The sequence below is a fragment of the Canis aureus genome, chromosome 6 (genome assembly GCF_053574225.1).
Source record: "Canis aureus isolate CA01 chromosome 6, VMU_Caureus_v.1.0, whole genome shotgun sequence".
In the NCBI taxonomy this organism is placed as follows: Eukaryota; Metazoa; Chordata; class Mammalia; order Carnivora; family Canidae; genus Canis; species Canis aureus.
The window spans coordinates 59,204,660-59,229,434 of NC_135616.1; the positions used below are offsets into that span (position 1 = coordinate 59,204,660).

The 24,775-nt window shown below is 38.9% G+C and overlaps 1 long non-coding RNA gene across 2 annotated transcripts in view; it reads right to left on the bottom strand.

The window, feature by feature from the left end:
- Positions 1–1,938: 1,938 nt before the first annotated feature.
- Positions 1,939–24,775, bottom strand: part of LOC144316196 (uncharacterized) — an 82,342-nt gene continuing 59,505 nt past the window's right edge. For both annotated transcript variants that reach the window (XR_013382051.1, XR_013382050.1), the window contains exons 4-5: positions 24,384–24,453; positions 1,939–2,197 (exon numbers count right to left, since the gene is read on the bottom strand). This is a non-coding gene — a long non-coding RNA (uncharacterized LOC144316196). The remainder of the gene's footprint in view (positions 2,198–24,383; positions 24,454–24,775) is intronic.

Consider the following 24,775-nt stretch of genomic DNA (forward strand, 5'->3'; position numbering starts at 1 on the left):
TGTTCAAATGAGAAAGGAGGTGCTATTCTTAGCCAAGGAGATTTCACTTGTGTTGCTCTAACAACCTGCCTTTCTCTACTTTCCCCTAGGAGCACGTCTTTTTCTCTTTTGCGGTGGTTTTCAGCCCAGTTACATATTAGAATCGCCTGGGGGTGCTCTTTAAAAAAAAAAAACCAACATCTGGGCCCCAACTTCAGTGATTCTGACTTAATTGCTCTGCAGAATGTTTCTAATATTCAGCCAGGTTGAGGATAACTGCTCTAATGTCTGAAATAAATTTATCATCCATTTCCCTACCCTCATCAAACAATGGGCTTTTCCTTTTCTTCGATGGGGTGAGAGTCCAGTTCTACTCACAACTTGCCTAGCTTTGGATGGATTGAGATTTTTTTTTTTTATTAGTTTTTGGTTTTAGTCAATTTGAGAATTAAGATCTTTATCTTTCAGTGAACTGTCAGGATATTACATGAACCAACTCACCTTTCCTTTGACCAAAATGAAACAGAGCAAAATATTTTTAAAATAAGACTCTGAAACTCAGTGTACGCTCAGAGAATTCAGTGTAACACTTTTGAGGGATAGTAGGTCACTTATTCCAGGATTCCTCAACTACAGGCTGCATCAGAATCACCTGTGTCCTGCTCAGTGTCCCATTTTAATCCAGATACCAGGGCCCATCCGTGGAAATTCTGATTCAGTAAATCTGAAGTAGGGACCAGGAATCTGAAGCTAAAACAAGTTACCCAGAATATTCTGATACATAGCTAATTTGGGGAAGCACTTATTTTGACAGTTTCTCACTTGCATTAATAGGTGTGAATGCCTTAGTTTCTAAAGTCGTGTCCTTCAACCATCCTCTTTCAAAATGGTGTCCAACCTTTGAACTGTTGATGCCTCATCCCTAGCATCCCCCTCTATATACCCCCTGGCACATATAGCATGTCCTGTTTATAAGTAGAGAAAGTTTGTGTTGAAGATTCTGAGAAAAAGTTTGGGGCTAGGGTTAGGGTTGAAATAGGATCACATAACTCCCTTTGGAAATAGCACCAGACAGGTATACTGCAGTAAGAACACACTAGAATCAGGAATACAATGGAAGGGAGAAATAGTTGAATAAGAACTTGGCACGCTCCCTGTTCAAAGACCATGAAAGGGTCCCTTTCCTGGATGTTCACAGAGGTCTATCCCCCCTCCCCAACCCTCTGTGTGCTCTTCAATGCAAAGGAAATTAAACAGGAGACTTAGAAAACTGAGGGAAAGCTAAGATAGAGGGGAGGGTAAAAATCCTGTAAGGAACAGTACTGAGAAGAATCCTAATCGAATTTGACATTAGGAAAGAAAAAACCTCAGAGAGAAAATAGGATACACCATATGCCTCAATGCCTAGCACTCTGACTACAAGTCTTCGGGATGTCCATGGATCATTCCCATCTCTGAACACACAAAACCTGATGCAGCACCATTTTTCCAACAGAGCAGTATCCAGCATACAGATGTGAAATGGGGCTCCACCTTTACCACACTTCTTTACCAACTTACAACATCCCTATATTGGTTCCTACCAACAGAAATTTTAGAGAAGTGGAGGGGAGCCAGCCTACAGGTGGAGTTATACAAATATGAGTTGAAGTTGAGATCCAGGGAGGCAGTGCTTTGGGCGTAAGTTATCCAATCACTCGACTTTCTCTTTTTACAATATCACTGAGCACTTGTTAGCTATCTTGCATTTACCCACACATTATCTCATTTTGTCCTCATTAGGGCCCTAAGCAGCAGGACTACCATTTACATTTTACCGATAAGGAAACTAAAGCTTCAAGAAGTAGCATGAAACATGATTGATCCAAAGAAGTAGAGCCTGATTCAAACCCAGATCTTTCTTTACCAAAAACAGTGCTCTTTCCACCATCCCCCACTGCCTTTAGATTTAAGCTTCAAGTTTTGGTCTAATAGAACTAGAATGTCATTTTTTCCTATTAACTGCTACCTGTAGAATATGAAAAAGCCTCTCATGTTAGAAGAATTAGTAAAATTTAGGAGATGAATGCATTAGAGGACATCCCTTTGTTACTTTCTTTTCCCTAAATTTTCCTCACTCTGTTGGTTTCCTTACAATTGCCCTTTGCTTGTCCCCATCTTATAATCAGAACAGTTCTCCAGCAATCTTCTCAACCAGCTAGACCATGTGGAGGGTCATCTGCAAATGGAAGAATAGTTATTATAACTATCATTTATTTATTTTATTTTATTTATTTTTAGCCATCATTTTTTTTTTTAGTGAGAGCATATCATGTCAAGAAACTAAAGTAAGTACTTCATAGATATTATCTCATTTAATCCATACAATAAATTCTTGTGACCAGTTCAGTTAGTATCTCCATTTTACACATGCGGAAACTAAGACATAGAATTTATGTAACTTACCCGAGATGTCACAGCCATTGAATGGGTTACTCCAGAGATTCAGACCCATATCAAACCACAGAGTTCACATGACTACACTAACCTAGATGAGTTAAGAGAACCCTGAAGCTCTCAGGCCAGACCATTCAGAAGTAACATAAAGCCCATACCAGAATTTCACAAATGGAATGAGCATGATATCAAAGTGTTAAGCAATAATTTGAATACTAAAGTTAATATGAACCATAAAAGACCCCCAAAAAGCCAAAGCAATCTTGATAAAGAAGAACAAAGCTAAAGGCATCATGCTTCCTGCTTTCAAACTGTATTACAAAGAGTAATAAAAACAATAAGATATTGGCATAAAAACAAACACATAGATTAATGGAACAGAACAGGGAGTCCAGAAATAAAGTCATGCATATATGGTCAATTAATTTATGACAAAGGAACCAAGAATATACAATAGAGAAAGGACAATCTCTTCAATAAATGATGTTGGGAAAACTGGACAGACATGCAAAGGGTAAAACTAGACCACTGTCTTACATCATATGGAAAAAAATAACTCAAAATGGATTAAAAACATGACTATAAGACCTAAAACCATAAAATTTCTACAAGAAAATACAAGCAGTAAGCTCCTTGACATCAGTCTTGACAGTCATGATTTTCTGGATTTGACACCAAAAGCAAAGGCAACAAAAACAAAAATAAGCAAGTAGGATTACATCAAATTAAAACGTTTCTACATAGCAAAGGAAACTTTCAATAAAATGAAAAATCAATCTACAAATGGGGAAAAATATTTACAAATCATACATCTGATGAGGGACTGATACCCAAATTATTTAAAGTCATACAACTCAATAGCAAATAATCTGATTTTAAAAAGGGACAGAGCAGCTGAAGAGACATTTTTTCAAAGAAGATATACGTATTAGCCAGCAAGTACATGAAAAGATGCTTAACGTCATTCATCATCAGGAAAATGCAAATCAAAACCACAATGAGGCCTAACCATTAGAATGGCTATTATCAAAAAGATAAGGAATAATAATTTTTGATGAAGATATGGAGAAAACGGAACCCTTGAGCATTATTGGTGGGAATGTAAACTGATGCAACCACTGTGGGAAATAATTCGACTTCTGAGTATTTCTCTGAAGAAAATGAAAGCACTAATTTGAAAATATATGCAGCCCCATGTTCCTTGCATTTTATTTGCAATAGCCAAAATATGAAAACAACCTGAGTGTCCATCAACAGGTAAATGGATAAATAAATGTGATATATACATAAAATGGAATTATTTGGCCATAAAAAAGAAAGAAATCCTGCCATTTGTGATAACATGGATAACAAATACCATATAATCTTACATATAGAATCTTTAGAAAAAGAAAAAGAACTCATAGAACAGACTGGTGGTCACCAGAGGCAGTGGGATAAGGGGGAAGGGAGAAATGGATGAGAAGTTCAAAAGGTATAGATTTCAAGCTATAAAATAAGTCCTAAAAATGTAATGTTTAGCTTGATGATAGCTAATAATACTTAACTATGTATTTTAAAGTTTCTTTTTTAAAAAATATTTTTAATTTATTTGACAGCACAAGTAGGGCAGATGGAGAGGGACAAGGAGATTCCCCACTGATCAGGGAACCCAAAATGGGGCTCAATTCTGGGATCATGACCTGAGTCAAAGGCAGATATGTAACTGACTGAGCCACCCATGCACTCCTATTTGAAAGTTTCTAAAGGAGTAAAACTTTCCATCACAAGAAAAAAGATTTTGTAACTATGTGTGGTGACAGATATTAAGTAGACTTATTTTGGCAACAAAAATTAAAAGCAGTTAATAAATATAGAAAATGAAATGAGAGATTTCTCTTTTTTTAAATTAAATTTAATTAGCCAACATATAGTACATCATTAGTTTCAGATATAGCTTTCAATAATTCATTAGTTGTGTATAACACCCAGTGCTCATCCCATCATGTGCCCTTAATGCCCCATCACCCAATTACCTCATCCCCCCACCCACCTCCACTTCAGCAACCCTCTCTGCTTCCTGGAGATAAGAGTCTCTCAATGTTTGTCTCCCTCTCTGATGACTTCCCATTCAGTTTTCCCTCCCTTCCCTTATGGTCCTCTGCACTATTTCTTATATTCCACATATGAGTGAAACCATATGGTAATTGTCCTTTAATTGTCCTTCTCTGATTGACTTACTTCACTTGGCATAATACCCTCCAGTTCCATCCACTTTGATGTAAATGGTAGGTCATCATACTTTCTGATGGCTAATATTCCATTATATATACATATGTATGTATATATATGTATGTATGTATGTATATATACATATATATATATATATCTTCTTTATCCATTCATATGTCGAAGGACATCTTGGCTCCTTCCACAGTTTTGCTATTGTGGACATTGCTGCTATGAACATTGGGGTGCAGGTGCCTCCTTAGTTTCACTACATCTGTATATTTGGGGTAAATAACCAATATTTCAATTGCTGAGTTGTGAAGTAGCTCTATTTTTAACTTCTTGAGGAAACTCCATACTGTTTTTCAGAGTGGTTGTACTAGTTTGTGGTCCTACCAACAGTGTAAGAGGGTTTCTCATTCTCGTCAACATTTGTTGTTTCCTGTCTTGTTAATTTTAGCCATTTTAACTGGTGCAAAGTGGTATCTCATTGTGGTTTTGATTTGTATTTCCATCATGACAAGTGATATGGAGCATTTTTTCATATGTCTATTGGCCATGTGTATGTCTTCTTGGGAGAAAAGTCTGTTCATGTCTTCTGCTCATTTCTTGACTGGATTTTCTTTTCTTGGGTATTGAGTTTGGTAAGTTCTTTACAGATCCCAGATACTAGCCCTTTATCTGATATGTCACTTGCAAATATCTTATCCCATTCTGTAGTTTGCCTTTTAGTTTTGTTGACTGTTTCCTTTGCTGTGCAGAAGCTTTTTATCTTGATGAAGTCACAATAGTTTATTTTGCTTTTGCTTCCCTTGCCTTTAGAGACATGTCTTGCAAGAAGTTGCTGCAGCCAAGGTAAAAAAGATTGCTACCTGTGTTCCCTAGGATTTTGATGGATTCCTGTCTCACATTTAGGTCTTTCATCCATTTTGAGTTTATCTTTGTGGGTGGTGTAAGAGAATGGTTTGGTTTACTGTTCTGCATGTTCCTATCCAACTTTCTCAGCACCATTTACTGAAAAGACGTTTTTCCATTGGGTATTCTTTTCTGCTTTGTCAAAGATCAGTTGACCATAGAGTTGAGGGTCTGTTTCTAGGTTCTCTATTGTGTTCCATTGATCTATGTGTCTGTTTTTGTGCCAGTACCATACTTTCTTGATGATCATAGCTTTGTAATATAGCTTGAAGTCAGACATTGTGATGCTACCAGCTTTGGTTTTCTTTTACAACATCTGGTTATTCAGGTCTTTTCTGGTTCCATACCAATTTTAGGATTATTTATTCTGGCTCTGTGAAAAATGTCAATGGTATTTTGATAGGGATTGCATTGAATATGTAGATTGTTCTGGGTAGTATAGACATTTTAACAGGATTTATTCTTCCAATCCATGAGCATGGAAAGTTTTTCCATTTCTTTGTGTCTTCCTCAATATCTTTCATTAGTCTGTAGTTTTTAGAGTACAGATCCTTTACCTCTTTGGTTAGATTGATTCCTAAGTAACTTATGTTTTTGGTGCAGTTGTAAATGGGATCAATTCCTTAATTTCTCTTTCTTCAGTCTTATTGTTGGTGTATAGAAATGCAACTGATTTCTGTGCATTGATTTTGTATCCTGCTACATTGCTGAATTGCTGTATGAGTTCTAGCAATTTTGGGGTTTAGTCTTTTGGGTTTTCCACATTCTTTCTTTTAAAAAAAAAGATTTTTTATGTTAGAAAGAGAGAGCCCACACATGTGGAAGTGGGGGCAGGGGCTGGGGGAGAGAATCCCAAGCATACTCCCCACTGAGCACAGAGCCCAATGCATGGCTGGATCTCACAACCCTGCAATTTTGACCAAAGCTGAAATCAAGAGTCAGATGCTTAACCAACTGAGCCATTCAGGCACCTCCTGGAATGAGAGATTTCTAATGCTATTCCAGAACAAATAACAACTAAGAATTTTCCAAAATGAGTGATGCAAGAGTCACCAACTCAAGACTGCACTGTGACTGCTAAGCAAGAAAAATAAAGTTAAATCCATATCCAACACTCGTAAACCTGCAGAACATCAGGAAGAAACGAGAGAAAAATACTTCAAAGCTACCAAAAGAAAAGTGAGAAAGCCTACAAAGGAATGACATTTAGAATGACAGAAGACTTCTCACAAGCAACAAAGAGGATAGATGACAATGGGGTTATGTCTTTGAAAAGCTGAGGAAACAATGTCAGCCTAGAATTATAGACCCAGTTAAAATACTGTTCAAGAGTGGAAACAAAACAAAGGCAAGTTTTAGTCACAAAAGGGCAAAAAATATATCCTATGTATCTCCTTACTAAAAAATGCACAAAAGGATGTACTTCGGGATCCCTGGGTGGCGCAGCGGTTTGGCGCCTGCCTTTGGCCCAGGGCACGATCCTGGAGACCCGGGATCGAATCCCATGTTGGGCTCCCAGTGCATGGAGCCTGCTTCTCTCTCTGCCTGTGTCTCTGCCTCTCTCTCTCTCTCTGTGTGTGTGACTATCATAAATAAATAAAAATTTTTTAAAAATCCATATTTAAAAAAAAAAAAAGGATGTACTTCAACAAGAACAGAAATGAACACAGAAGAGAATCATGGCAATGTGGGAAACTAAAAATGAGAACAGAAAATAATTTAAGTCAATAATTAACTATTGGCCATAAACATTAATAACACTTTTTTCTGTAAAAAAAAAAAAAAAGCTGGTAAAGTCACACTTTAGACAACAATAATGAAACAGGGTACAAGAGTTGTACTCATTAGAAAAGGGTACTAGGTCCATATTATGTTCAAAAGAAGGATAAAATTATTTAGCATTTATAAATGCTTCTAGTCAACTGTGTTTTTTTTTTAAAAGGGTAAAGGAAGTGAATGATAAAAGAGCAGGAGCACAGTCTTAATCTTCTAAGCCAACAGAAGTAATATAAGAAGTTGATGGTGGAAATAAAGAAAATTGATCAATCCACAGAAGGCAAGAAGGGAAAAAAAAAATAAAAGGAAGGGAAAAAATGATAAAAACACAAAATGAAAACATTAAAGTAAGTCCAAATATACCACTATGTGTATATACAGATTAAACTTTCAAGAAAATATCGAAGAATAGCATATTGGAATTTGTTTTAAACACGACTATTATTGCTTAAAACAGATACACCTAAAACAAAACACCCAGAAATTTTAGAATAAAGAGTATACCATTTAGGGGGAACAACTGTATCAATATCTAAGTAAAATCCAAGATGACCAAAGTTCTCACTTCTTGGTAATATATTACAGAACAGTGTTTTTTAATGGTATCAATTTTATAAGACACACATATGCGTGCACGTGCACACACACTCACAAAATAGAATAGGAAAAGGAATAAGTAGGTTAGAAAGGATAGACTATGACAGAATGGGATAGATATCAATGTGTATATCACAGTGCTTCAAGGATATAAGGATGTATTGTTTCCATAAAACTTTTATTTGTGGTATCTGTGTACATGATTATGCAAATGTGCATGTTACTAAATTAAAACATAAAATGCATCTCTTCCTTTTATTGAGTTTGAGAAACCCTAGCCTAGAGAAATAAATTCTTGCAAGTGTATACAAGAAAACATATACCAGGAAGTTTACTGTAGTATTATCTGTCATCAGGAAAAATTGGAAACATCTTGAAAGTTCATCAATAGGAAAATGGATACATTAATTGAGGTAAATATGCATACAACAAAGAAAATAAACTTGATTATGTTAACATGGATAAATCTTAAAAACAAAATATTATATGAATAAAAGGAAGCTTCAGGCATACATACACTCCATGCTAAAATTTATACAGAGCTTGAGAGCAAGCAATACTTTGTGCTCTTATAAATGTACACATGCAGTATGTGGAATAAAGGTATAAAAACCTGTAAGGGATGATAAATACCAAATCCAGGAGAGCAGTTGACTCTTGGGAATGAGGTGGGGGTAAGTAGTGGGTATAGGGAGGATTACACAATAGCCTTCAACTATATCCATAATGTTAAACAAAAAATGGAAGTAAATATAGGGGAGATGATAAAATTTGATAAGGCTGGGAGGATATATGAGTGTTAACAATTTACTCCTTATATTTTTCTCTATGATTGAAAAATTTTAGTGACAAAAATTGTAAAGTTTACCAAAATCTATTATTTTATTAATCTCTGGGCTAATCCCGGGGTCTGGCATGAACTTCCACTCCCCCAAACCTCATGCGTGGCTCATCAGTATTCCAAATATTGACCCACTATCTTACTCCTAAGCATGCAGACATAGTTTTTCCATGATCACATGAAGCAAAAGAAAATTCTCCAAACTGAGCGTGAACCTCACACATTTATTTTTACCTGCAGCAGAAGCAGAGTTAGAACTCAGCTCTATGTATTTAAAGAAAAAGGCCACCACATTAACCCTGAGTACAACACAGGTCCCATTGTGCTTCTGATGAGCGAAAGATGACTGTATCACTTTACTCCACCTAATGAACATTTCAATCTTCTAATAAACACCCTAATAAAGAAAAATTGAGACTTAACTCACTTTTATTATCCCAGCTGACATGTCGCAAGGTCTTAATTGGGCTGAAAACGACTTCCAATAATAATACCCTCCTTAATTGATTCATTAAAGGGGCCCCTACTGAGATAGAAGTGCTAGTTCCAGGAAAAGAAATGAAATAGAGCCCCCAGTTTCCCACTGAGTGGCTATGATCCCTCTGCCATCAACTCCTGGGGCCACTGAAGAGGATGTTAAGAGTGTCCAATGCCTGGAATCACTCTTCTAGTTCCAAAGTGGGCACACACTAATCCCTCAGTGAAGTAACAAAAGAAAGCAATGGAATCTCATGGAATTCTTAGTATCAGATTAATTGATAAATTAAAAAACCAGGAAATGGTAACTACACTTATCATGGTGAGCATTGAGGAATGTATAGAATTGTCAAATCACTATTATATGCACCTGAAACTAATATAACATTGTATGCCAACAGCAATAATAAAAACTTTTTAATTAAAAAAAACAGGTGAGGGGATGCATTAATAGCAAGAGATTAAAGCTTTTTATAAGACTGAACCAAAAATGACCATATCCTAGCACAGCTGGACAAGGAGAGGAGGGGCAGATGTAGCAGAGAGAAGACATGAGGATTAAAAGAAAATTATCTGTTTGCAAGAAAGGATGGTTTTGATCATATTAAACAGGTAAGATTCTAGTCGTTAAAAGCATGAAATTTGAAGTCAGGCAGACCTGGGAGTCTGTCCCGTTCTTCCTTCCACTTACTAGCTCTGTCACCCTGGACAGGTTACCAAGCCCATCTACATCCCAATTCCTTTAGCTATGAAACAGGAATGATAAACTAATAACTTACTCCAGCAGCCAGAGGAAGTCAGATCATAGCATTCTTTTGCCCACAGTCTCCAATGGCTCCTCAATCCATTCCTACACTATCTGTGCCCTCCATTACCTCTCCCACACCAGTTCCCACTCTCCTCCCTCATTCACTTCCCAGTGCTCTGCTCTCCACCACCCCCGACCCCCATTCCCTGAAAGTACTCAGCAGGTTCTCATCTCTGGCCTTTGCTAATAGTGCCCTCCAGCTCCCTGTCCTGTTCACTCTCACTTCTGTTAAGTTTTTGATCCAACATCACCTCCTCCATGACTATTTTATTTAAAATTGAAAACTGTCTGTATATTCCAATACCACTTCCTCTGCTCTACTTTTTCCTTTTGCATAGCACTTATCACCTTCTAACATACCGTAAAACTCATTTGTTATATCTATTGTTTATTCTCTCCTGCTGTTTTGTTCACTGATCTATCCCAAATGCCTAAAACACTAAACAACATATAGCAGGTGCTTAATTTTTGTTACATGAAAACCTCATAAGATTGTTTTGATGACTAAATTAGATAATGCATGCAAAGCATTTAGCTCTATGCAGCCATACAGAAGTATTCAGTAAATATTACCTATTATTACCACAGTGGTTACTATTATTGTAATTGTTCTTACTTCCCATTCAACAGGAGGGATATTATTAACTAATCAGGTCATGGTTCTTTCAGCCATTGGTTCCTGGAGATGGAAGGACTAGATTTAATTAAGTACAGTTTTTCTGACACTATATGTCATCTTGTCATGCATACATCACTGGCAATGTCCACTTGCCAAGGATTAAAGGTGCCACATCACCTATAGATGCCAGCCCATCCCATCCACAGGGCTGAGGGCAGCTACTAAGTCAAGAATGTATATCAAGGTACATCTAAGAACTCTAGCTCTCTCTTGCCCTTTTAGAACTGTACTGCATGTAAATACCAACTTAAGAGCACTTGCATTACAGCAGATGGGTAGAAAGGGTTTTATTTTACATTTAACAAAGGGTAAGGAAACAGGGAAGGGGATTATCCCACTGGCTTCCTGAGTCTCCAGAATTTACTCTTCTGCCACACTCCCTGAGATATTTGTGCTTCTGTCCAAGAAAAGAAGAAAATAGCACCATCTGCCTACCTTATACCCTCTCAGACACTAATGAGATGCTTTCTTCTTTGTCAAACACTTAGGAGCTTCCATGATAAAACACTGTCCTGAGTAAATAATGAATGGAACAGACCCATTAGCTCAAAGTTCAACTGTATCTTCTGTTTCCTGAACATAAAGGAAGACAGGAGCAGCCAAGTCAATGAGCCATTCAGCACCCAAGAGCCAAAGCTCACTCTCTAGTTCTGAGCTGATAAACCATGTGAAGACTACACAGCTGCCAAGATGCCAAATGCAGGTTTCTATGTGTTTTCTTTCCTGTTGTGTCCAGGTCCATCTGCATGCTGCAGATGACACCTGTACAAAGAAACACAGTTGGTGCATGTGAAAGCACCAATGGAGCCATCAACTTGGCCATCTACAGAGACAACAGGGCATAGGGACAGGGCAGGTGTTCAATAGCACCAGCATCTGAACCAAAACGTACTATGTTCAAATCCTAAATCTCTCAAATCAGCATCTGTGTTACTTCCTACCAGTTACTTTAATCCCTCTGAGCCTCAGTTTTCCCATCTGTAAAATGTGATGCTAGCAAATTCATAAAGCTTGTGGAGGACTGAATGATCCATTAACATTGAGTTCGAAGGATAGTAAATGCTCAATAAATATTACCCTTTCTTTGGAGGATAGAGGGTCTGCAAGGAACAAAAAGCTTATGCCAATCATCTATTCATTCAACAAATATTTATTGAATATCCACAAGTTCAGTCAAATATTTATTGAATGCCTACAAGGCCAAAGTCTGGCCACCAAAGATATAGCAGCGACAAAGCAGACAAGATACCCTGACCTGACAGAGCTTACAGTCCAGTCGATACTAGTGGCCAATACATAAGAGGTACTTACCATGTGCCTGGCAGTGTTCTAAGTGCTTTATCTATCTGAACCTATTTGATACTTACAACAACCCTATGAAATACATTAACATTATTATTTCCATATGACAGAAGAAGCAATGGAGGCACAAATCTGTGAAGTGAATCACCCAAGGTCATAAGGATCAAAGTCAGGATTTGAAGCCAATTAAACTGACTCCATAGTCCATTCTCTTTTTTTTTTAAGATTTTATTTATTTATTCATGAGAGAAACAGAGAGAGAGGCAGAGACACAGAGGGAGAAGCAGGCTCCATGCAGGGAGTCTGACGTGGGACTCAATCCTAGGTCTCTAGGATCACACCCTGGGCTGAAGGCGGCGCTAAACCACTGAGCCACCTGGGCTGCCCCATAGTCCATTCTCTTAAGCATTACATATACTGCCTTCTTGCAACTGCTAGACAGTGAGCTCTTTGCAGGTAGAAAATACATGCATTTCATTACTGTATCCCCAGTAAGCACCTGACTTGTGAGAATGCTCAGTAAGTGCTCGTTGAAGGAACGAAGGACGGTTTTTCTTTGAGGCACTAAAGCCACTTTTTTTTGCCAGTCTCATGACATCTCCCTATAAACCCTGAATATATAATGAAAATATACTATTCTTCCTCTGCATAGAGAACATTATTGATCTTCTGTCCATAGGCTATTAAATGTAAGGCTGTTTTTCCAGAAATGGTGATGAATTTTCCTTGAACCACCTACATGCATTTGAGAGGAGTCTGGCAAGGATTGAACCATATTTTAAAAGTTCAGAAAATATGGTGCCAAGGGGACAGAATACATCACATTTCCCCTTTATTTTGGAAACCAATTAAATACCCCAACCACACTCAACACATCTCACTCAAGGCCTGAGATCTCCCACTCAAACACCTCTAACTCTTCACTCTTCTCATGACTATTTATGAACATACTAGTTGAAATCTGAGTGGGCCACAACTGAAGGAGATGTTAGAAGCTACTACTACTACATTGCGGGGGATGGAGACAGAAGAAAGAGGAGCTCCCCAGGGACTTAGATGTATTTATAGTTCAAGAGAACTAGCTAATCTGCACTGAATATGGCCAGTACTTGATCAGTAGTAATTATAACATTTATTATATTATATTAACTGAGTTAATTGAATTTTATACATTATATTAAATGTTTATATTTTTAATATGGTATGTTATTATTACAAGTGCCATTTATTCAGAAAGTCTGCTAGGTTCCTTTTTTTTTTCATATTATCTCACTTAATCTCTTCAACAAACATCAATAGTAGCAGTATAAGATCTATAAAGAACTTATTAAACTCAACACCAAAGAAACAAACAATCCAATCATGAAATGGGCAAAAGACATGAACAGAAATCTCACAGAGGAAGACATAGACATGGCCAACATGCATATGAGAAAATGTTCTGCATCACTTGCCATCAGGGAAATACAAATCAAAACTACAATGAGATACCACCTCACACCAGTGAGAATGGGGAAAATTAACAAGGCAGGAAACAACAAATGTTGGAGAGGATGCGGAGAAAAGGGAACCCTCTTACACTGTTGGTGGGAATGTGAACTGGTGCAGCCACTCTGGAAAACTGTGTGGAGGTTCCTCAAACAGTTAAAAATATACCTGCCCTACGACCCAGCAATTGCACTGTTGGGGATTTACCCCAAAGATACAAATGCAATGAAACGCCGGGACACCTGCACCCCGATGTTTATAGCAGCAATGGCCACGATAGCCAAACTGTGGAAGGAGCCTCGGTGTCCAACGAAAGATGAATGGATAAAGAAGATGTGGTTTATGTATACAATGGAATATTACTCAGCTATTAGAAATGACAAATACCCACCATTTGCTTCAACGTGGATGGAACTGGAGGGTATTATGCTGAGTGAAGTAAGTCAGTCAGAGAAGGACAAACATTATATGTTCTCATTCATTTGGGGAATATAAATAATAGTGAAAGGGAATATAAGGGAAGGGAGAAGAAATGTGTGGGAAATATCAGAAAGGGAGACAGAACGTAAAGACTGCTAACTCTGGGAAACGAACTAGGGGTGGTAGAAGGGGAGGAGGGCGGGGGGTGGGAGTGAATGGGTGACGGGCACTGGGTGTTATTCTGTATGTTAGTAAATTGAACACCAATAAAAAATAAATTAAAAAAAATAGTAGCAGTATAATCTCTTGAAGGAGCAAAGTTCCCTTAACAAAGGCACCCAAAAGGAAGTAGTTTAAACATGATAGTTTTTCCCCTACTGTGTAACAATCTAGAAGAATCATTATGTACACTCTAAGCTGCTGTAACAAAGATAGAAAAAATATTATTTAAACACGATCAAAGTTCCTCTTCTACATAATAGTCAAGGACTAGGAAGGCAGCCTGCCATCATAAACACACAGCTTCCATTTGGGGGATCAAAGTGGCTCCTTGACCTCCTGTGTCACATTTCAGACAGCAGCAGGTGGAAGGAGCAGTCGGAGAACATGCACATTTATTTTATGAATACAATCCAGAAGTGATATATATCACTTGCATCCCATTGGCTAGAACTTGGGCACAAAGTTGTGGTGAGGAGTAAATTGAAAAACCAGATGCCTTGAGTAATTTGATAAATTTAACAAATGTCTACTTCTTTTCCTTCTCTTTTGGACATCAATTTCTTGAAAGGAAACTTGGCATATAATCGGCTCTGTCCACTGGGAAGTTAGTAGATATGATGCAAGCACAAGCTTTAAATGTGTTGTGTGGTTCACTTAGAGTACTCCACTGATAAGCAATAAGAAGAGCTTGTCCCCTGCATGATTCTGAACTGAAAACTAACTCCTATGGAAAAGACCTGATCCCAGAACAGCCTGGAGCCAACTCCAATCATGTGCAACTTAAAACAAGCCCCTTTGCTGAACTGAGCCTAGATCGGCTGAATGACAATCCAACAACAGACCTGCAAATGTGAGATTAAGTGCTTGTTATTGTAAGTCATGAGTTTTAGGGTAGTTTATTATACAGCGTTATTGCAGCAATAGCTGGCCAACACAGAAATTGGTATCAGAAGTAGAGTACTGTCATAATGAGAACCTAAAACATGTGACTGTAGTTTGGTGATTAGGCAGCAGATGATGAGGAAAGTGTTATAGAAAGCTGGAAACATGCCATCCATGTTATTTAGTGATGAAGCACTTGGCCAGACTCATCTGTGATAACGTGGAGGACAGAAATCTGCTTAATGAACTTGAAACATTGGACAAGAAAGTGTCAAGGCAGAATGTTGATAGTGTAATTTGATTATTACTAGCTGGAGAAGGTATTGCAAGACAAAGTTGAGTTTGTAAAGGAAAGTGATCAGTATGCAAGCAATACTGAGAGAAAACATAGAAAACCCAGAAATTCCAGGACTTGCAGGTTTGAAAAGTTAAACTATGTTTATCTTACCATCTTATCAGCCTCAGAACAAAGACTAAATCAAGCATGTGATTGTCACATCCTTTGTTACAACCTGTTTTGAAAGAACTGAAGGGGTGCCTATCAGTAGTTTTCAGCTGGACAAAGTGCTTCCAGAAATATAAAAGGCATGATCCTACTGAGGCCTGATAAACTCAAAGTAGCCAAAATTAAGTCTTATGAGGGAGATTTGTCTCAAAGTGAATCCTAGATGTAACAAACATGGAGTTGACCGAAATCAAATGTAGGAAACTCATAAAATTTTTGAGATACCTGCATTGATAAAATGCCATCAACCTAACTCTAAAACTGAGATGTAAAAAAAAAATACTCTAACTCGTAGATTTCTATAAGCAGAAAGCAGGCTGTAAAAGCTGCTGATCCAGAAATAAAGGCTTACTCTTTAAAGTTCTCTTCAGAAGTGGCCATGCATGGTGTTGAAAAACACTGGAGCCAAAGACATAAAGAATAATGGGAAAAAAAATAAAATAATGGACCAGTAAGCCACACCCAGGGAGAAGAACTAGGGCCTAGTCAGGGGTCAGTGAAGCATGGCCCACAGACCAAAGCCTACCTCACCTGATTCAAATAAAGTTTTATTGGAACAGAACCCCACCCATACATTGATATATTGTCTACTGATGCTTTTGCCATAACACAAAGTTGAGATGTTACAACAGATAATATGGCCTGCAAAACCTAAAACATTTACTATCTGGCCCTGTACAGTTGCCAATCCCCGGCATAGTAAAAGAAGACTATACCTACCCAATAAGGAATTCTTTCTATACTATAAACAGCAGGATTTCAGAATGGCTGGGGTCACTGACTAAAATCTACCCCATTCTTTCCTTTTTTTTTTTTTTTTTTAGATTTTAATTATTCATTTTATTAGGGAAAGAGAGTAACTGGAGGGGCGCAGGGTGAGGGAGAAAATCCCAAGAAACTCCAGGCTCATGGGGAGCCCAAAATGGGGCTGTATCCTACCTCCCTGAGATCATGACCTGAGCCCAAACCAAGAGTCAGGTGGTTAACCAACTGAGCCACCTATGTGCCTCTCTTCCCTTTTGCAGTTGAGAGTATTTATTTCAATTACTCTGTCCCTGTTAATATTGTATATCAGGTGGTTAGAAAGCAAATAATTTGTCTTTTTATTTCATAAGTGTTTCAGTCAACAGAAACCATATCAGGATTTGGTATAATTTCAAGATCTTAGACATCAAACCTGATATTGCCCAGATGATATTTCAGGGTATTGAGATGGGAGTGAATATATTTTGCATGCACAAAAAAAATGAATAAAAAACCAGATTGTGATGGTTTATGTTACTAATCATTCCCCCTTCCATCCCATTGGGTAGTATATCCTTCCTCCTTGCATGGGCATGGCCACATGACTTGCTCTGGCCAATGGAATTTTACCAGATATGGTGGGAATAGGGACTTTCCCTATGTGTTTACATGTTTCATCATAGGTCTTGTATTCTAATGATCTGCCATGAGAAGAGCATCCTCTTTTATCTGGTAATCAGACTAAGTATATATGAAACAGATGTAAACCTAAGACGTAGGCTAAGTCCACAGTGGTGGACTGTGTGTTGGAACCTACAATTACCAACTTGGAAACCCATATTAAGCCAAATCCAGTCAACCTGAAGCCTGAAGCAGAGCCACCCAGATGAGGCCAGGTTAGATTAGCTAACTTCAGTAAATCGGTGGACCAATAAATGATAGCACAAATACTAGTTTTGAGCTACTGAATTTCGAGGTGGTTTATCACACAGCATTATTGTAGCAGTTACTGATTGATACATAGGGCCCCAATAAAATGGTAAGATGCCTGGAACCTAGTAAATTACACTTTAGTTCTGAAATCAAAAGACCTCAATACAAGTTGCAGCTCTGCCACTTACCTGTTATTTAATTGGAGGAAGTCACTATACCTTTCTGAATCTCAGTTTTGGGTTTTTTCTTTATTACAAATAGGAATATTCACAACCTAAATTATAAGGTCTATTATAAGATTAAATAAGACAGTATACTTAAATATGTTTCATAAATTCAGTAAGGTATACAAGATATTTTCATTATTAACTTCAATTCACATAAAGAAGCCCTGATTGTTTTTAAGATTTTATTTTTAAGTCATCTCTACATCCAATATAGGGTTCAAACTCACAACCCTGAGATCAAGAGTTGCATGCTTATCTGGCTGAGCCAGCTGGGCACCTCAGCCTTGGCTACTTTTAATCAATGGTAAGAAGGAGTTATGCCACTTCTGTCCTCTGACTCTGAAAGATGGCCATGCTAAATCTGGAAAGCTAAATATCTATAAGCTGTTAACATTGCTAGTGTTTTAATAATTCTTTCTTTTTTTTTAATTTTTATTTATTTACGATAGTCACAGAGAGAGAGAGAGAGAGAGAGAGGCAGAGACACAGGCAGAGGGAGAAGCGGGCTCCATGCACCTGGTGCCCGACGTGGGATTCGATCCCAGGTCTCCAGGATCGCGCCCTGGGCCAAAGGCAGGCGCCAAACCGCTGCGCCACCCAGGGATCCCCAATAATTCTTTCTTGATTTTGTTTAATCTTATTACTGAAAGTTTTTTCTCTAGTAAACATGTATAATTTCATAATAAAAATCCAAAAATAATCTAAAGGTTATTTCTTTTAAAATTGATTATGCTACCCAAACTTGACACTTCTGAGCAATTTCTGCTTCCCCAAACCTCCCACATGAGGAATACATAGTGCCCCTGACAGCAGTAACCTAAGTACTAGAGTGAAAGAAAATTCTCTGAGCCTGCATTCCTCTCTCATTGCAGAACAAGAGAAAAATCAGAATGCTCCCCTTTCTATACCACCCACAAATCACTGAAAAGCCCAACCAGTTAGCAAGATTCCCAGAAGACAAGGAACCTCCATTAGAAATAAAAGCCCACATTATTCCACCAAATTATTTTCCATGGACTCCTGTAAACCACACAACCAGACTTGTATCTGGGGTATTGCAACACCATTATTTTGTGCTCATGTCAAAAATATTTTTCCATGTTGTACACATGAAACTAATACAATATTGTATGTTGATTATACTTCAATAAAAAATTTTATTTCTCCAAAATGCCAAAGGGAAGAGTGGGTTTCCTAGAAATGGCTCTAAATTGTCTCACAGTACCCTAGAGAGCAGAGCAGTGAGGGCATAGACACTGTCCACCAGGAAAGGGGCAAAGGCCAAATCAATACACTGACGGTATCCATTTGTTCCACAAAGACAGCCAACCCAGATTTCAGGGGAAGATTATTTGAGAAATAAATCTACCCACACAGTTCCTCTCAATCCTCCAGACAAAGTAGCAGAACCCACTAGAAATCAGATCACACCTCTCAGCTTACTTCCTAACAGAGCAGCCGAGCCAGGCAACAACACAACAAAATGGAATCATTGATCAGATTAGCATAGTGCTGAGAGCTGTGGGCTTGGGGTACAGGACACAAGGGCTTTGGTGGAAAGGAGGGGATGGCTCCTGGGGAGAAGTTAGATACTTATGAGCAGAGTCCTCCATAAGGCAGAGCAATTGTGGTGCCCACCACAGGGCTAACTTCTGAGGGCTACTGTCCTGCTGTGGGCACTCCCAGGCACTGAACAAGAAAGCAACAAGCAGCAGAGGAAGGAGAAGAAGAGATAGTGGTACTGCCAGCTAGTCCTCATGATGACCTGTAGACTACTGATAGAAGACAGAAGCCTGGATCACTCATTCCCCCTATAAATATCTGTTGGCCACCTACCACATGCTTGCACTATGCAGGGTGCTGGATATGTGAAAATAAGTAAAAGACAGTTCCTGCTCTTACAGCGTGTATGTCCCATTGTACCTAGCACATAACAGGAGCCCAATACATAATCACTGTTACCTTACCATTCTGCTTTATGAAGCCTCTTTTCTCTGCCCTCCATAGCACTTTTTAAAATCCTTATTTAACAAGTATTTATAGTAGTCTGAATTTTAGTTACTGGTGCATATTTATTTCCCCTATAATACAGCAGGATTGCTCAGTATAGGATCTGTGTTCTTGTCATTGCGTCGCTCAATAATTATTTATTGGATGAATGACTATGTAATCATAACTAGTGTATCACCACCTTCTACCACCATTAGAATAGGATGGGAGGTCTAGGGTCTGCAACTAAGAGAGAGGCATGCTGGGTTAGGAGTCAGGAGACCTTCCTTCTACCAGAAGCTGCTGTCATCTGCTGGCTGAGTGACTGTGGACCACTCTTGAGTGTCTCATGCTCAGCTGTAAGAAGAAGGAGTGGGTAGATGATGGCTAAGGTACCTTCCAGCCTACGATTCATCATTTTAGCTGTAGATTACAGGTGACATTCACTGAGCACTTGGCATGGTTCAGCATTAATAACTTTGCCTGAGTTTTTTCATGTGGTCCACAGAATAACTTTTTGAGGTACAATGACTATCCCTATTTTACATAAAGAAAGGAAGTCCAGAGAGGCTAGGGAGTAGCCTAGGAAGTAACCTTCCTAGTGCCACACAGTGGTGGACTGCGTGTTGGAACCTACAATTACCAACTTGGAAACCCATATTCTCAACTACTAAGCCAGTCTGATTCTTCTTGCTCGGCCACATGTCGGGCAACTTTTGGGCCATTGCTTCTCCTGAACAGCCTCATTTTCCATCATTGCCAATTTTTTAAAAAATGTTAGAAAAGCCTTTATCAGAGAGGCACAATAGGCAAGCTATGCGTAACTCACATGGGTGGGTGGTGAGTTTCCTTACGTTTTTCAAGGCTTTGGAACACCACTCAAATTGCAGGGATCACTACAACAGCAAGAGAAACTCAGCAACAAATCACAGGGGGTGCCAGCCATGGCCCAGGCATAAGGTAGTTTAAGCCTCATTGAATAACCATCTGATAAGAGAAGAAAAAAAAAGATAGATATAATTTTGTTCAAGGAGCTTTGGGGAACTGTAAAGACTTTGACCATATTCCAAGTCCATCTGACAGATGCTTCTATTCATTCTCCCCCATATTTAAAGCATAGAGAAGAGAGATGTTTACTCTCCAACAGACAACTGGCAGAGTTTGCTGGGAGCCCAATAGTGAGTGTTTCTAGGCCCTCACCAGTTTTGGGAGAACATGGTGCCTTACACATGGGCCTCAAAACACCCAAAGGTGGCAGAGATCAATGGCACTGATCAAAGTGTTTGGAGCAATATAGGAAAAAAAAAAAAAAGATTTCTCCAAAGGAATATACTTCTAAAGCTGACAGAAAAGCCAAGTAAATCTCTAAACCTCTTAGAGTTGTATCCAGATTTTTCAAAAAATGACACATAACAAGAGTGAATTCAAGAACTGAAGAATTAAATGCATGGCCCCCAAAAGTGAGGATAATAAACACATGCTACTTAAAGGGGAAAGCCAAGGAAAACACAGCTCCTGTTTAGAAGTCAAAGATATTCAGGAATTTGGCAAGAGGAAAGTTTCTGATTAATTAACCACGTGCAAGTGAAAGGATGTCCCTTCCAAACCAAATGACCTTGAACCCAAGGCAGGGAAAGAATACAAGTATGGGATTTGAAGGAAAATAAATACATTTCAATTGTCTCAAAGAGAAATGTGTCAGTAGAAATCCAGGAGTTCTTTGGGGTGTGTGTGTGTGTGTTGTATTGAGAGAGAAAGAATGAGAGAGAGAGTTTCACTTGGTGGCAGAAAAATAGAAACCAGTGGCGCTAGGTGGCTGTTACTCCCACAGTGAGAGGAAGTCCCATTACATCTCATAACAAACGAGCACAGTGAGCCTTCCTATTAGTACTGGGCAAATGATCTTCCAGATATGCCTAAATCCAAACCACACAAAAGGAGCCAGGGCAGAGAAAGGCAGTTTGCTCTGAGGCAAAATGACATTTTTCATGCTTAAATTACCAATTCCCTCCTCCACCATCTTCCTTTAAAATGCTGAATTGTTAGAACAGTGGGCATTCTGGAAAAATAGGCAGGTAGAGATTTAGGTTTGTTACCAGAGAGCAAAACCTGACTGCATTCCCCTGCCTTTGTTGGAGCCAGCCAGGTCCACGCTGCTTAACCCTGCCACCCTCTCCTCTCCCTCTCCTCCTCAGATGGGCTTCCAGCAAACTCAGCCACCCTCCTCCTCCTGAGTTGAATGGAAACATCCTCTGTTGATACAGCCTCGTGCCCTTCCTAAACCTGATTGACAAGTCAGTTTTCAGACCTGCCCCCACAAAGCTGAGTGCTTGGCTCAGCCCTGACACCCACTATAGGTCCAGGAGTGGAGGTAGATAGCCAGACATGTCTTGAGGCCATTTTGAATTATTTAGTTGGCTGCTTCTAAAAACAACTGCTTCCTATCTCCCCTTCTCTGAAGATCATAATCCACTACACCTCCAAAATTTATATTGGGTCTATTAGAAATATTAAAATTGACAATTCTACATGAAGGGTGTGAGGGAGGAGGCAGGGTCTCCAGCTGGCCTTGTATGTTTTCCTCAGGGCTTACAATTATGCTTTGGTGTTTTAAAAAATCTGTGAAGAATAGATGAAGAGAAACGAAGGTGGGAGGAGGGTGGGGGAAGAAAGGAGAAAGGGAGGGCGAAAGGAAGGAGGGAGGAACAGAGGGAGGAAGAGGAGACAGGAAGGCAGGTACCCAAAGGAGTTGATAGAATTTCCTAGCCTGCCGCTCAACTTCCTCCTTTGAGCACAGTAACACTGCCACCTAGAGGCTGAAAGTACCTTCCTGAACTTGTACACTGGTGTGCAAGATGTATTTATTTGTGTAACTAAGCCTGTTAAGGATCTTGAAAGGGGGAAGGTAGATGATTGGGGGGAGAGGGGGAGTACTGCTATCAAGAACTCGAATATTTCAAAGTGGCTAATATTTATTAGGTGCCTACTGGGTGCTGGGGACTGAGCAAAGGGCTGAAACTACGAACATAGGTTAAGACATTCCTCTGCTCAGAGATCTCCATGTAAAGGTGGAGACAGACACATACAGAAATCATGCAGGCAGTGATAGTAACCATAACATATGGAAACATTGTGCTCACAGTATCAGTGGGATTAATTCTGGCTAGATCTAGAAAGAATTCAGGGAAGAGATGCAGGTGAGCTGGGTCACAGGCAATCTGGACAGGCAAGTGGAGCTTTGGGTGAAGGTAACTGCCCAACAAGGCATGAAGAAAGGACACTGAGAATACTTAGTATGACTGAACAACAAGGAATGTGGATATTGCCTGCAGATGTACAAAGAGATAATAAAGGCCAGAAAATGAGTTAAGCCAAATTGTAGATGACATTGAATGTTAGGCTGAAGAGTGTGCACTTTTTAAGTGGCACAGGGACAGGGCTCTGTAACTGCTTTGTTCACTCTGGTATGCCCAACACCTAGAAGAGTACTTGGCCCTTAGCAGTTGCTCAATTAGCATCTGAGGAATGAATGACTATAATGGGAAGCTAATGAAGATTTTGGAGAAAGAATAATCAGATAAAATCTGTTTCTGGGAAATTAACAAGATAATTTGTAGGCATGGTAGAACAGTGGAGAGGCTCCATTAGACAGGTACTGCCAAAGTCAGGTAATGTGGGTTTAACCTAAGGCACACCAGTGGGAATGGAAAGACTGGAAGGCCCACAAGCAATTTTGTTGAAATCGAATCTAGAAGTCTTTTCTTTTTTTTTTAATCTAAAAGTCTTCAACACCAACACCCATTATATGTGTTTAGCCTGAGTCATGGCATTGGCCAAGATAGAGAATGCAAGAGGAGGGACACTGCTGGGGAGGAGATAGAAAGTTTAAGAGATAGAACAGTTCAGTTTCCAGGAGTTTAACCAAGTGGGTATGGCCAGTAGGCAGTTATAGACACAGTGTGGAGCTCTGGGAGGACTTTTGGCACACACATACCCTGTGCTCACACAGACATGCATTTTTTTTGCCCAAGTTGAATGCTACTGACATTTTTAAAAAAAAATCCTAGTGTCAAAAATAAAGTAAACCTGTAACAACCTTGAGATTCAATTGTAGTCTATGCTTTGGTAGCGTCGGAAGGTAGATGGAATGTTCTCATCTTCCATATCTGGAAAATGGGAATTATTGTAACCCATGTAAAGTGCTTACCCCAGTGTGTGGCATAAAATAAATACACAATAAGTGTTGGTCTACAATCTAATCTCTCATTATGATGTGATAGTTAGATTGTAAGACTAAAGTTCAAAGTCCAGTTCATCCACTTATGATCTGTATGATCTTGGACAAGAAACATGGTATCTTTGACTTTCCATTTGTTCATCTGATAAAGAGGAAAGGCATTACTTACTGTATTTGCCTCACAAGATAAAATGAGATAATGCTCATGAAAGAGTCTATAAACTTAAATTTATAAATATTAGTTACAATTTATCAAATGGAAGATTGAAGTAGAAAAATCTCTGAAATCCTTTAAAATACTGTGGTTCTAGATAAGCATGTATCTTTTTAACACCCTTCAGCCCAAAGAGAGAGATTCTTCTCTGCCCCTATTTAGCAAGAAACTCCTCATTTGCCACCTTTCCATGTTCCAGACATGCTTTCATCACAGCACATTTCCTTTATCCCATCTTCAATTGAGATTTAAAAAGAAATCTTTGAAACTCCCCAGCTGGTAGAACCACTAGGGAATCAAAGCACATTTGTTCTCTCTTCTACATATTCCCCACATGGTTGACCAATCAAACTCATGCTGTTAATCTCAACTGACAGGAAATGGAGTATTATTTAAAGGAGACAAAGATGAGCAGGGCAGAAAAAGAGAAACAAGATTATTTAACTTCTGACCCACAAAGTATTTTGTTTGTTCTTTATGCTGTCGATTCCCTCTAGAACATACCTGTAACGAGAAGTCAAGAACCTGGACAGCTGCTGGTTTTAGCCTTGTGGCCATCAACCCACCTCTGCACCTGTGTTGAGGCAATAGGAAAATCACAGAATCATTGGGCTGGAACTGAAGGAAATAGAATATGATGTGACTTTCTTCAGACCAATTTATAGCACAATATAGGAAGTCTTTTTACAGTCAGTGACCAGCAAGTATTTAGCTTCAACTTAATCCCATTCAGGACCAGGCATTCATCACTCTGTAAGAAGCTCATCCCACCAATAGGCAGACTGAATGAAGCTTTAGAAGGCTGTGTTACAAGTTGAAGCCTACTTCCCTGCAGCCTCCAGTCATGGCTCTCAGAGCTGCCCTCTGCTGTTGCACAAAATGAATCTCCTTTCCCA